Raw genomic sequence first — 15549 nt, 5'->3', positions numbered from 1 at the left:
AGATCGAATGCTTTTATACCATAATCTTTAGTAATGGTCACATGATTAACAATTTAGCCAATGACAGACAGAATAGCCAACAGCATATGACTGTTCCTCAAAAAATATTGTTGTGCTGGCTTAATGTTTTACAAATGTATGCAATGTTGACAGATTAAAGTTGTGTTTTCTTTGGCAGCTTTAATCTTACAAAACACTGAACTTTGGGCTTAATAACAGTACAAGCTATCCAGTACTAGACACGCATTCCTCTATGTTTGCAACATGTTTTTTTCTGCATTCACTGTAGCTTGGATTCTGAGAGCCGCACAGTGACGAAACGCGGCTGGTTGAGATCCTGCTGTGCTTATTCCATTAATTCATGTATTATATCGTACAAGGTATAAATAATTTAAATATACATATCAAATACTAGAACATGTGTATGATTGTAGTATTTTAGTTGATTTACTCTTGCCAAGCTCTGATTTCTGAGACACACACACAGAGGAAACAGCAACGCAACTATTTAATTTGTGCTCAATTCATTCAAAGAGTTTTCGCTCATTCATTATTGCAGTGACCCTACAGGTTTGTGTATAATACTGTCAGGGTTCCCACTCTTTTTCAGCGATCATTTTCCAGGACTTTTCCAGGACATTTTCAATTTTACCACAACAGGAATAAAAGACTGGGATCACGTACTAAAGTAGCCTAATATATTGCTCTCTAAGTCTGTAAAAGGCGTAGCTATAGTTTATTGCCATGACTCAACTAAAATCAGTTTTTAATAAGAGCTCCTAATCATACATTATGACTATGGAAGCTATAGCAGAATAAAAAAAAAAAAAATAAAATAAAAATAAAATAAAAAAAGGTAATTGAGACTTACTTTAAATTTTTATCTCACAATTCTAAGAAAAGAATTAAGAATTGCAAGATATAATCTCTAGAAAAAAAGTAAGAATTGCATGATATAAATTCTGACCTTTTTTCTCGCAATTGCGAGTTTATCTCACAATTACGTAAACTCGCAATTGCGAGAAAAAAAATATTAATCATACATTGACAAATTGTTCTCATTGCCAGTGTCAATCATTGGAACTATTTTAATGTTTTGTTTTACTATTTGAAAATAAAAATATTAGTCAAAGACAAAGTCAGAGAACAACAAAGAAATCTATAACACGTAATAAAATATGTGGCAGGTCTATTAGTCTGCATTTACACTTAATGCACACATCTATTTTTTGGCAGTAGGTTTTGGAAGATCATTATGTCTGCAAGACGGACTTTTCAGGATAAGAGATGGACTAAAAATGAACTCCCACACCTTACTGCCAGATTCTGGAAGATAAATTCTTCAAACAGTGGTACAAGAGGATGTGGTGCTGGTCCTTCAAGAGTCACTCTCAATCTGTCTGTCTATAAAGCCTATAAAAAAAATCTGTCGTCTTGTATTTTACTATAATTCAGTATGTGATTCTTAAATGGGGGTCATTTTTTAGGATTCTTTACCTAACCTCAGTCTCTGAGATCCTGACACCTCGCACTTCTGGAGACTGCAGGTAGGTTGCAGTTCTGGAAAATTGTGGCCCTGGAGACTAAAGGGTTCCTGATGGTTTCACACTTAATTCTTCACCTTAATTCTTAATTCTTTTGCAGTTAACGTGTTTTTTCTTCTCCACCTGTTTTTGTCTGACCCTGCTGACCCAATGCTGTCCAATGGTCATGCCTTAAGTGCAATTTCTAGTATTGCATTAGTACGGCATCCTTCTCATGGGCATTTATTAATTTTTGACCTTTCAATCTGAGTAAAATCTCTTTTTGGCTCATTTTATCTGTAAAAGAAAACCTGCCTAATAATTCTGCACACCTGAATATACGCCGTTTTTCATTCCCAGCCTTCATGAACAATTATATATCACTTATAAATGATTAAATACAAAATTAATAGTAGTTATTATTATTGATTGGTTTGGAAATGGTAACATGTGCTTGTAAAAAAAAAAATATGATCAGAAAATCAACTTGCATAATAATTATGCACTCACTGTAGTGAGCAAGTTACTGAAGTACGTAGATGCTTACCAGTTAACATTGCATGTTTGGATTTAATAACATTAGCTAACTGCTGCAATGCAACACAAGACTAACATGTGCTTGTAAAAAAAAAATATGATCAGAAAATCAACTTGCATAATAATTATGCACTCACTGTAGTGAGCAAGTTACTGAATTACGTAGATGCTTACCAGTTAACATTCTCAGCATGCTTTTGAGATTTAATAACATTAGCTAACTGCTGCAAGTGGCAACACAAGACTAGACATCAGTGAAAGTAATACTCTCATGTATCAAAACTCAACATTCCTGAACATTGCACTTTCTGCAACTAATAGTGATTGTTTTAGGCCAGTAAACTCTTTGTTCTCGAAACAAAAACTCACTTAAAACTTACTAAAGAAAACAAACAAATTTACTGCATGTCTTCCAATCGCTAACCATGGCTTTTTCATCCAGATAAACAATTCAAGGCAATAAATACACGATTGAGATGATGAACATGTGTTGTTTGAATTTGTCTATAGCGCTCCGTTTGGCCGCATTACGATAATAGCTGAATCACAGACTTCTGACATGGCTCTCTTTTCATACAGATTACATAAACACAGAATGTTTGTTTTCGATTTTACTTGCACGATTTAAAACCTGACATTTCAACGTTTTGTTAGACATAAGTATGAATTTTTTGTGATTAGTATTCACTAAGTTACACTTCATTTTCTGAGAACTATCAGATTGGACTTCGTTCAGAGGGAGATGAGAGATCACGCATCATGTTAGTTTTCTTTATTTTACAAAAAGCACAAATTTTGTTTTTACTCTGAGTGTATACAAATAAAAGGAGATATTCTATAGTTTCAATTGATGTATTACTTATGTCTCTATGACAACAAATGACAGAGTATTTTAAGTCTGTTTTGCTGCAATGTGAAAAAAAACCTGCAAAACGCGCCGGCGCGTTTTTAGACCTCAGAGTGTTAACTGAACGTAGAAGCAATGAGCTCCTGAAAAATGAATTACATTAACAATAATTAGGATATAGAAATTGTGCAATGTGCATGTTGATCCAGATGATTGCGTCTTCTAAAGTCCTCGCAGGAGTTGGCGCCGTCTCTTCATAGGTGTTGGTCATCTGAGGTCTTCTTAAGAGGCTGGATCCAAACTGAAGCTGAAGTCCTCTCTAGTCACCTCAGGACGGGTGTCCCGAGGCAAAACAGAAAAGCAAATGGAGAATAATTAGCGTAGCTGCTGTTCATAACATTAAGCAAAGATAGTCATGTGCAATTGATCTGATATGAGATGCATTATGTGAATGCTTGGCTAAAGAGATGCGTCTTTAATCTAGATTTAAACTGGGTGAGCGAGTCTGAGCCCCTAACATTATCAGGAAGGATAATTCCAGAGTTTCAGAGCCAAATGTGAAAATGCTCTCCCTCCTTTAGTGGACTTAGATATCCTAGGTACAACCAGAAGTCCAGAGTTTTGTGATCTTAAAGAGCATGAAGGATTGTAGGGCGATAGAAGATCAGTTAAGTACACAGGAGCTAAACCATTTAGAGCCTTATAGGTCATTAGCAATACTTTATAATCGATACGGAACTTAATGGGTAACCAGTGTAGAGATGATAAAATTGGTGTTATATGATCATATTTTCTTGACCTGGTAAGAACTCTAGCAGCTGCATTTTGTACTAATTGTAGCTTGTTTATTGAGGAAGCAGGACAACCAGCTAATAATGCATTACAGTAATCTAGTCGAGACGTCATGAAAGCATAAACTAACTTTTCTGCATCAGAAATAGATAACATATTCCGAATCTTAGCAATGTTTCTGAGGTGGAAGAAGGCTGTTTTTATAACATATGAAATATGATTTTCAAAGGACAAGTTGCTGTCTAATATAACACCCAGGTCTTTAACTGTCGAGGATGGAGTAACAGCACATCCTTCTAAATGCAGATTGTAGTCTGAGAGATTCTGTGTACTGGTTTTGGCCCAATAAGTAATACTTCAGTCTTATCTGAATTTAATAGAAGAAAATTACTAGTCATCCAATGTTTTACTTCTTTAATACATTCTGTCAGATTGGATAATTTAGAGATTTCATCTGGTTGTGTTGAAATATATAACTGAGTATCATCGGCATAGCAGTGGAAACTAATTCCATGTTTTCTTATAATATTGCCGAGTAGCAGCATGTAGATTGAAAATAGCAGAGGGCCTAACACTGATCCTTGCGGCACTCCATAGTTTACTATCGTGATCTTAGATTTTTCCCCGTTTATATAAACAAAATTGTGACGGTCTGATAGGTACGATCTAAACCACCGCAATGCCTGTCCCTGAATACCAGTGTAATTTTGTAGTCGATCTAGGAGTATTTTATGATCTATAGTGTCGAACGCAGCACTGAGATCAAGTAACACTAGTATTGAGACACAGCCCTGGTCAGAAGCTAGAAGTAAGTCGTTTGTAATTTTAACGAGCGCAGTTTCTGTGCTATGATGAGATCTGAATCCTGACTGAAATTTTTCATAGATAGCGTTTTTTTGCAAGAAGGAGCATAATTGCACCGACACTACTTTTTCTAGTATGTTAGACATAAATGGAAGATTTGAGATGGGTCTGTAATTTGCTAATACGTTTGGATCTAATTGTGGTTTCTTAATGAGAGGCTTAATAACTGCTAGCTTGAACGGTCATGGGACATGACCTAGAGATAAAGACGAGTTGATAATATTGAGAAGAGGCTCTTCTGTTACAGGTAACAATTCTTTCAGTAGTGTAGTGGGTATTGGATCTAGTAAACATGTTGTTGGTTTAGACGCAGTGATAAGTTTATTTAGCTCTTCCTGTCCTATAGTTGTAAAGCACTGCAACTGTTCTTGAGGGGCGATAATTGAGGCTGAATCATAAAAATCTGTTAAAGGTTGTACATTTACAATTGTATTTCTGATACTTTCGATTTTCTCAGTAAAGAAATTCATAAAGTCATCACTACTGAATTGTAATGAAATGTTTTGTTCTGGTGATGTCTGTTTATTTGTTAATCTAGCCACTGTACTAAACAAGAACCGTGGATTGTTTTGGTTATTTTCAATGAGTTTGCGGAGATGCTCGGCTCTGGCTGCTTTTAGAGTCTTTCTATAACGAGACGAACTTTCTTTCCACGCGATTCTGAAGACCTCTAAACGAGTTTGTCTCCATTTGCGTTCTAGATTGCGAGTTTCTTTTTTGATAGCGCGAGTAATACTGTTGTACCAAGGTACAGTATTTTTCTCTCTAACCTTTTTTAATCTCATCGGTGCAACAGTATCTAATGTACTAGTGAAAATGGTGCACATGCTGCTAGTCATTTTCTCGAGATCATTTGTGTGTTTGGGTACGATGAGCAGCTGAGACAGATCAGGCAGGTTATTTGTGAATTTATCTATAGTTGTCGGGAGAATTGTTCTGCCTAGTCGATATTGCGGAGCAATTTGACAAATATCATCAGTATGAAGTACGCATGTTACAAGGTAGTGATCAGAGACGTCACCACTTTGCGGTAGAATTTCTATATTGGTTGGATTGATTCCATGTGATATAATTAAATCTAGTGTATGATTAAAACGGTGAGTGGGTCCAGTGACGTTTTGTTTGACCCCAAATGAGTTTAGTAAATCAGTAAACGCAGCCCCTAACGTATCATTTGTATTGTCAACATGAATGTTAAAATCTCCAACAATCAGCGCTTTATCGACGTTGACCAATAGGTCTAAGAGAAAGTCTGAAAACTCTTTTAGGAAATCAGCATAAGGCCCTGGAGGTCTATAAACGGTAGCTAAAGCAAGAGATAGTAGCGACTTTTTACTTATATCTGAGAGTGTAATATTTAGCATAAGAATTTCAAATGAATTAAACCTATAGTTTGTTCTCTGAGTAACATTAAGATTACCTTTATAGATTGTTGCAACACCACCGCCACGGCCAATCAGACGGCATTTATTTTTATAACAGTAGCCAGGTGGACAAGACTCATTAAGACCGAAATAATCATTTGGTTTAAGCCATGTTTCAGTAAGGCAAATTAAATCAAGACTATTATCTGTGATCATTTCATTTATAATAACCGCCTTAGGTGTCAGTGATCTAATGTTTAGTAGCCCTAGCTTTAGAAATTGTTTTTGTTCAGTAATTTTGCGAATTTCTGGTTTGATCACGATCAGATTTTTTCTAGATCCTTTATTTTTATTGTTAGACCTCACTATTCGGGGAATAGACACAGTTTCTATAGACTGTACTACACTCACATTTCTATCAATTAAGTGGGCAGAACACAGACTGTGATTTGAGGTTTGACTTACTAGTCATACGGTGCGAAGCGTCTTGGAGATGTTCTCTGACAGAAGATCAGCTCCAATGCTGCTGGGGTGCAGGCCATCAGCACGGAAGAGCCTAGGACGCTCCCAGAAAAGATTCCAATTATTAATAAAGAGCAGCTTCTGTTCATTACACCAAGACATCAACCATTCATTTAAAGCAAATAATCTACTGAACCTTTCATGTCCTCGTCGGTACGTCGGAAGCGGTCCGGACACGATGATCCACGTCGCGGGCGATGTGGCTCGTACCGTCTCGATCAGGCTCCTGAAGTCCTGCTTCAGCACATCCGTCTGCCGCAGCCTGGTGTCGTTCACCCCCGCGTGCAGCACTACAGCTCCGATGGTCTCAGCACCGTTGAGAATCGCGGGAACCTGCGCAGCGACATTGAGAACACGAGCACCAGGAAAACAGTGACTGCGCACCTTACCTTTGGCTGTGGTAGCGTGGACGTGGCGGATGATGGAGTCTCCGATGACCACGGCGTCGCGTTCCGCCTCGCGAAGAGAGGAGAAGCGGTTCCGTGTCGAGACCTCGAAGATCGGGGGCGGCGGAGGAGGAGAGGTCCTGGTCCGAGGCCTGGCTCGCGTCTTCCGCTGCTGAAGCACCCAAGGTCCCTGGTGAGACGCCGCCGGAGTGAACGAGGGCTGGGATGAACGCGTTCTGGGAGCTCGGGCCCTGTGCAGAGAAACACACAGCGTAGAGGAAGCAGGAGTGCTAATATCGCGCTGTAAACTTACCGAGGAGCGGTGAGCGTCAGCACGGGAAGTTTCCAGCGCTGTCTGCCGCTCGCGTAGCTCGGCCTGCTTCTCGAGAAGGGTCCGGATCTGTCGCTCCACGTCCTCCAGTTCCAACTGCACCGCATGCAGCTCAAACGTGTCCTCACCTGCACACAAAGGTAGAGAAGCATCCGATACACTCGCCATTAGAATAGATGAACAATAATATAGTGAGAGAAGAGTACAAACGCTAGTGTGCCACGCCGCTATTGCTAACGGGCTAAAGCTAATAGCGAATGTTCGGGAAGTCGGATAAAACTAGCGATATCAAGGTAATCCGAGTGTTTTTTATGTAAAATATTGTTGGGGATGTGTTCCCCCGCCGAAAAAGAAAGAGTGATATGTTATAAGTTTGATTTTAAGAGACAAAAACAAGCAATTAGGAATCAGCTCGACGGAGCTCTAGCTCAAACAGTGCGGCAGCAACAAACAGGAAGTGACTTTCCAAGAACTTAAAAAAAAATATTTTCCAGGACAACAACAAGATTTTCCAGGACATTTTACATTTTCTCTAATTTTCCATGTGTTTTCCAGGACTGGAAAATTTGTTATCAATTTTCCAGGTTTTCAAGGTTTCAAGGTGCTTTCCCCTGGCTCTCCTGAAATCCAGCAAACACGAGGAGTGACATTCAGTGTTTTTAACCTCATCAGGTTTATTTTAGGTTTCAGACATTTAAATACACATTAAGTAGGCTACTGCATAAAAAAAATAATTATAGTTTGTTAAAATCAAATTCCATACACTGATGTCTACAGAAGCTGCAACAATAACCCTTTTAATTATATAATTTGATGAAGTGATTTATGCATATCAGATACACATTGTGTATGAAACAATAAAGTTTACTCTATTCTTCTCCCAGTTCACCGGCAACATAGGCTACTTTTATCAGGGTTTCCGCGGGGTCTTAAAAAGTCTTAAAAAGTCTAAAATTCTGAACTTTAAATTTAAGGCCTTAAAAAGTCTTAAAAACGGCCAGATTTTCATCCGAGGTCTTAAATTTCATTTAGTCAGGTCTTAAATTTTTTTACCCATTTCCAGAAACGCTACCTGCTGAAAGTTATTACAAAGTAGCAAAAAAGTAGCGAGTCGTAGTTCTTTCTGGGGTATATTGGTGTTGGTATACGCGGTGATAAAACTACAAATCCCGTGATAAATGCAATACCTGCCCGCGAAATACGTCTGCGTCTCCTCAGAGTTTGTTAAAGTTCGGCTACGTGTGGAAAATGGGAAAGTGTACTTTCAACGAGACATTGCTAGATCACAGCGATTTCTGCTGTTGGTTACAATCGGTACCCAGCTCCAGGTACGAGGCTCACTGCAAACTTTGCAAAAAGAAAAAAATCAGTTAGAGAGTCTGGGTGTGAAGCGGTGTAAAGGCGCTGGAGTCACACGCCAGAGCGGAGAAACACAAGCTAGCCGCAAAATCCCTTCAGCGGACTCGGCCAATTAGCCTCACCACTGCCGTGGTCCTCCTCAATGCCTGGTTCCTCCGGTCTCCAGCGCAATATCATCACAGCTCCGTCGAACAACCTTCGGGGTACTTTTGGAGCGACTGACACATCGAAAGCCGAGGTGATTTGTATACTACACACGGTGACTAAACAAACACCACTCATTTAATAGCAACAGTGAGATTAGCGATCTCTTCCAAGTTATGTTCCCTGATTCAGTAATCGCGAAGCCGTTCTCTTGCGGGCCCAACAAGATCGCTTATGGCGAGATTTGGATTGGGGGAGTTTATAAAGAGGGACTTGATTCGTACTCTTACCGGGCCGTATGTCGTAACGTTCAGTGAAAGCCAAATTGTTAAGTCGAGGTACCTGGGCTCACAGTTCATGGGACAGTGCGGGACACACATACACACACACACATACATATATCAGATAATCCATGTTAGATAGATACTCTAATTATCCCGAGGTCAGTATCTATCTATCTAAAATGGATTATCTGGTGTGAGTGTGTGTGTGTGTGTGTGTGTGTGTGTGTGCTACATTGGTTGGAGTAGCCTGTTCAATCTTTATTAGGCTATTAATATTCTGTTTTGTAATGTAAATAAATATGAGATGAAATCTATTCTATTTGAGGGCAAGTTTGTTTTAGCCTATTTTCATTTTGGGCCTAAGGTTTTGGGCATTTGGCACATTGATGTGTGTGGAAGGTTACTAATGTGATTGCTTTATCTGTAAATTAAATTAATGCTTTTTCAATGACTGAATTCATTGAAATAAAATGATTTTTTCAGAATTTCTTTGATTTGAATATTTTTTGGTAATGCGTCGTGTAGGTCTTAAATTTCAATCTTTATGGTCTTAAAATGTCTTAAAAAGGTCTTAAATTTGACTTACTGAAACCTGCATAAACCCTGTTTTATGCATTTCGGGGAAGATTTCGTAAATCTGACAGCTCTGAATTGCCGTGCAAACTCATTGCGCGACAAAACACATTCTTCCACATATTTTACAATCAGAATATATCATAAATTCATTATATAGGAAGCTTCAGAGCATTATGAATCAGTGTATCGAATTATGATTCAGATCGTGTGTCAAACCCCCAAACTGCTGAAATCACGTGACTTTGGTCTGACTTTTGGTCAGCTGAACTCTCGAACAGCTGATTCGACATGCTGATGCACCGATGCTTCCTGAAGCAGTGTTTTGAAATCGGCCATCACTATATAAGTCGTTATTTTGTTTTGTTTTTTGGTGCACCAAAAATATTCTCGTGGCTTTATAATATTAATATTGAACCACTGTACTCACATGAACCCATTTAAATATGTTTTTAGTACCTTTATGGATCTTGAGAGAGGAAATGTCATTGCTCCCTATGAAGGCCTCACAGAGCCATTGGATTTCAACAAGAATATCTCAATTTGTGTTCTGAAGATTAACAAAGGTCTTACGGGTGTGAAACAGCATGAGGGTGAGTAATAAATGACAGAATTTTCATTTTTGGGTGAACTAACCCTTTAACATCTGGAGCTGCACAGCTGAATCATCAGACTAGGTAAGCAAACAAGAACAATAGCGAAAAATGGCAGATGGAGCAATAATAACTGACATGATCCATGATATCATGATATTTTTAGTGATATTTTTAAATTGTCTTTCTACACTGCGTTCCAAATTATTATGCAAGAGACAAATCAGTAAGATTTCTGTACAATAAACATTCAGATTTTAGTTTTTCTAAGAAAATGTTTGTTTGTTTATTTATCCATGTCTTTTTAGATAACTGGTATCAATCTCAGACAAAATAATTTGCCAGGTCTATGGAAACCCTACTTAGAGGAAGAAAGATCTTTCTGAAGATGAAAAGCATGAAATGGTGCAATGTTGTGCAAAAGGCATGAAAACAACTAATATTGTGTGAAACTGAATGGAGATTATCGAATTATCATAAGATTTGTGAGTGATTTAGAGCACAGCAGAACTCGGTCAGATAAAAGCTTATTAATGAAAGTTCCTGTCAAAAAAATTAATTTTATTAAAAGGGCAGCTATAAAAAAGCCAGTGTTGAGCAGCAAACAGGTATTTGAAGCTGCTGGTGTCTCTGGAGTCTCAAGAAGCTCTCCATGCAGGCTGGCAGTTGTGCGTAAAGATGCATTTCAGCCACTCCAAACCAAACCTCACAAAGAGAAACATTTACAGTGGGTGTAGAAATACATTTTCAAACAGTTTTATTGCTGTGGTGTTTTTTTGCAGCATGGGATAGTGCATAGTGCATTGTACAATAGTGCGTTGTACTATGCACTATCCTCCTTTTTATACTATATCTGAAAATGGCCAGTTATGAACTCCACATATCTTGCAAAAGTCATTTTAATACCCTCCATCTCACTTCCCAATAATCCAGCACAAATCATCACCCACCAGCTCCTTGCTGACGTCGCAGTCTTGTTGCAACATGGTGGCCATTCACCAACCATCCAGCAATCCATCCATTTAGACCATCCATTGTAGTACGGCATTAGTCAGTGAATAAAACTATTTAAAAATGAGTCTTCATGTATTTCTAAACCCACTGTAAATGTTTCTCTTTGTGAGCTTTGGTTTGGAGTGGCTAAAATGCATCTTTACGCACAACTGCCAGCCTGCATGGAGAGCTTCTTGAGACTCCAGAGACACCAGCAGCTTCAAATACCTGTTTGCTGCTCAACACTGGCTTTTTTATAGCTGCCCTTTTAATAAAATTAATTTTTTTGACAGGAACTTTCATTAATAAGCTTTTATCTGACCGAGTTCTGCTGTGCTCTAAATCACTCACAAATCTTATGATAATTCGATAATCTCCCTTCAGTTTCACACAATATTAGTTGTTTTCATGCCTTTTGCACAACATTGCACCATTTCATGCTTTTCATCTTCAGAAAGATCTTTCTTCCTCCCCATATTGCATGAGAACTGTGACTTGCTTAATAATGTGGAACAACCTCTAAGTAGGGTTTCCATAGATCTGGCAAATTATTTTGTCTGAGATTGATACCAGTTATCTAAAAAGACATGGATAAATAAACAAACAAACATTTTCTTAGAAAAACTAAAATCTGAATGTTTATTGTACAGAAATCTTACTGATTTGTCTCTTGCATAATAATTTGGAACGCAGTGTAAATGTTTCATTAGCACGTTGCTAATGTACTGTTAAATGTGGTTAAAGTTACCATAATTTCTTACTGTATTCACGGAGATCAGATCCATGTCGTTATTTTTAATTATTAAACACTTGCAGTCTGTATAATTCATAAACACAACTTCATTCTTTATAAATCTCTCCAACAGTGTGTAATGTTAGCTTTAGCCGCAGCATATACTATCAAACTCATTCAGAATCAAATGTAAACATCCAAATAAATACTATACTTATGAGTTACATGATCTGATATGCTGCATCACGAACACTTTGTAAAGATCCATTTTGAGGGTTATATTAGCTGTGTGAACTTATGCAATGTATTATAGAGTTGCAAGTTTGGGGGTGGGGAGCGCGAGCATTTAAAGGGGACACGCATTTTTAATTACGCCCCAAAATAGGCAGTTAAAACATTGTATAATAAAAAATCTATTGGGTATTTTGAGATGAAATTTCACAGACACATTATGGTGACACTGTAGACTTATATTACATCTTGTGAAATAGTGTTCTAGTGCACCTTTAAATCCTAACTCTGTTCCCCTTTTTTTTACAAATTAAAAAATATAATCACCAAATAATTTCTTGCGCTCACTCAATAACATAGGCCTTTTTACCTGGAAAACACTCATGCAGTGCTGTAAAAGGAAAAAAGTTAAGTCTGGGGTGGACAGGGCAAGCTTTCTTGCAGGTGTGCCACTGAGTTCTTTCTGCCAGTTTAGCAAAATGGTCGAAGAAATGTTTGGGTAAACAAGTTTTACCTTCAACACTAAATCAAATACCATCTTTAATACTGCAGATTTCCTCCAGACAGCTCTCTCTGCCTCTGAAGCTAAATATTTCATGCTCTGTAGAGAGTTAGAACAGTCAAAGTTATTTTCAGATAACGCGGTACACACAGTCTTCCTTGTTTGGGTGGCAGCAGCTTTTGCCTTTTTAGAAACAGAAATCCAAACGGGCAACAAAATATCGTCCAGCAAATCTGACACGAACACACAATGAATGATTTGGCGACCATCTGACTTCAATCATTTTCCATGTTTCCACAACGTCCCAATATCATGTAACACCCCAAAACAAAAACAGGAGTCTGTCAATCGTCACACATTTCCCTGCCATTAATTTACAGATCATTTTGATAGTGACTGTCATTTTTTATATCCCTGCTGTTAAGTCTATAACATTTTCAGTTTATCATTCTGATCACACATAGCTAACGGTATTTAAATTTAGACCCTCAGTTCAATTAGATAAAGCGTCAATCTTCAACTTCACATTTCCAATTTGAATAAATACTTAAACTTATCCTGAATGTAATTCAAATCAACATCATAAATGACAGAAGTAGTCTTTAGCAGACAGAACTGATAACCAGTCTAATTAAAGCTCATCTGTATCATATTTTTCATCAGATTCAGTCAGAATTATCAGCTTCTTTAAAGTTTTCTCATTTCATTTAACCCATCTGTAATGACACTCTTTCCAGAGGTTAGTGACACAATATACACATGGTAGGGACAGAATAGTACCTTGAGCTAACAAATACAAAACTAAGTCCAGTGACCACACACACACACACACACACACACACACACACACACACACACACACACACACACACTCATACTAGACACACATGACTATTAACTGCTCATTTTCAAGGTTTGATTTTTGGTGTTAACTCTAAAAACATTTAAATGTTGCATTTTTCAGGTTTTACCTAGTTCTTTACATGGTCTCTTAACCATTTTTAAAGCATGTCTGATCATTATAAATTAGTTTTAAAAGAGTCAGCTGGGATTGTTTTGGTTGTGATATCATTACTTTATGTTTTGTTTAAGCTTTAGCAGATAACATCCCTGCTTCCACTAAGGCTCTCGCTCTCTCTCTTTCTCTCTTACAGCACAAAATAATTTTTTCAATGGCCTCCTAAGACTGTAACTTAGACAGAATGTAATATTAAATTCATTTCAATATAGAACCCTTAATGTTAAAATGTAAATGTTTAACTACCAAATAAAAACCATTACAACAATCTTGAAATATTTTATGCTAGGATCATTTTTAAGGTTACCTTTAGTTAAAATGTTGAAATCACTTAATCTTTGTAATCCAGACTTTTCTTTATGCACCACCATGTCTTGGAGTTATTCTATGTCATGTCTAATAACCTGCAGGACTGAAAACTAAAATAAAGACATATTTGTTCAATATCAACATATCTCACAGGTTCGGGAACTCATCATAATGCTGAATCCTAAACGTCTACAGTTCTTGCCCATAAGGCAACCAACATCATGTTAATAAATTTTGGTCTCCCCAGAAATTACAGACAATCACCTTATGGTCTTAGCTGGCTCTTGAAACCTTGCTTTCATCAGCTCTTTATAATCTTCTTCTCCTCAGGGTCCCCTGGCATAGTTGCTTGTCACAATGAAAAGCAAGCCGTCTTAGGAATGCGGTTTCTGGTATAAAGGAACATTTTTGGGGCGGACTGCTGTACCTTTTACAGGCCATCCCTTCTTAATGATGTTGCTGGCCTCACAGTCATCGCTCAACTCTCATACCCATCTCACGTAAAAAACCTCCCATCAGGGTAGATGCCCAGTGGTGGCGGTAACCCCCTGCCTTAGGTTGTCCCGTCTGGCCAAAGAATTCATTTAATTTATTTAATTCAAAATATTCACAAACTTGTTAACTATATAATGAATTTATGATATATTCCGATTGTAAAATACATGGAAGAATGTTTTGTCGTGCGATGAGTTTGCACGGCAATTCAGAGCTGTTGGATTTACGGAATCTTCCCCGAAATACATAAAAGTAGCCTATGTTGCCGGTGAACTGGGAGAAGAATAGAGTAAATAGAGGGTTCGTGCGTATGATACACCATAAAGTGCAAATCATGTGCACGCGAAAAGCTGTGTACCATAACTCATTTTGGCGTATATATTCTACGAGATTACACACTCGTACTATTGATACGCATTTTCGTGTGATCAGGCTCATTATATTCGTATTGACTGTCAACAGTGATAAAGTATCGCTAAGAGTGGTCCAGACCAACCTTAAGAAAGTATGACTTACAGAAAGTATACTTAACTAGGAACGTTTCGGGAAACACGTATTAACGTTAAGGTACAGCTTAAGGTATAATTTAAGAATGACATAGAGTTAAGAAGGTTTCGGGAAATCCAGCCCTGGTCTTCATTGTACACAATGCAGAGAGAAACGTAACAGCAGTCAGTGACAAGCCGGTTCCACTGACACTGTCACTCGTCGTGTTTGCTGGATTTCAGGAGAGTCAGGGGAAAACACAGTATTATACACAAACCTGTAGGGTCACTGCAATAATGAATGAGCGTAAACTCTTTGAATGAATTGAGCACAAATTAAATAGCTGCGTTGCTGTTTCCTCTCTGTGTGTGAGCTTGGCAAGAGTAAATTAACTAAAATACTACTTCATACACATGTTCTAGTATTTGATATGTATATTTAAATTATTTATACCTTGTACGATATGATACATGAATTAATGGAATAAGCACAGCAGGATCTCAAACAGCCGCGTTTCGTCACTGTGCGGCTCTCTGAATCCAAACTACAGTGAATGCAGAAAAAAACATGTTGCAAACATAGAGGAATGCATGTCTAGTACTGGATAGCTTGTACTGTTATTAAGTCAAAAGTTCAGTGTTTTGTAAGATTAAAGCTGCCAAA

This window comes from Megalobrama amblycephala, linkage group LG24, assembly GCF_018812025.1.
Source record: "Megalobrama amblycephala isolate DHTTF-2021 linkage group LG24, ASM1881202v1, whole genome shotgun sequence".
Lineage (NCBI taxonomy): Eukaryota > Metazoa > Chordata > Actinopteri > Cypriniformes > Xenocyprididae > Megalobrama > Megalobrama amblycephala.
The sequence above is the reverse complement of the archived record's forward strand: the minus strand, read 5'-3'. Positions refer to the sequence as shown.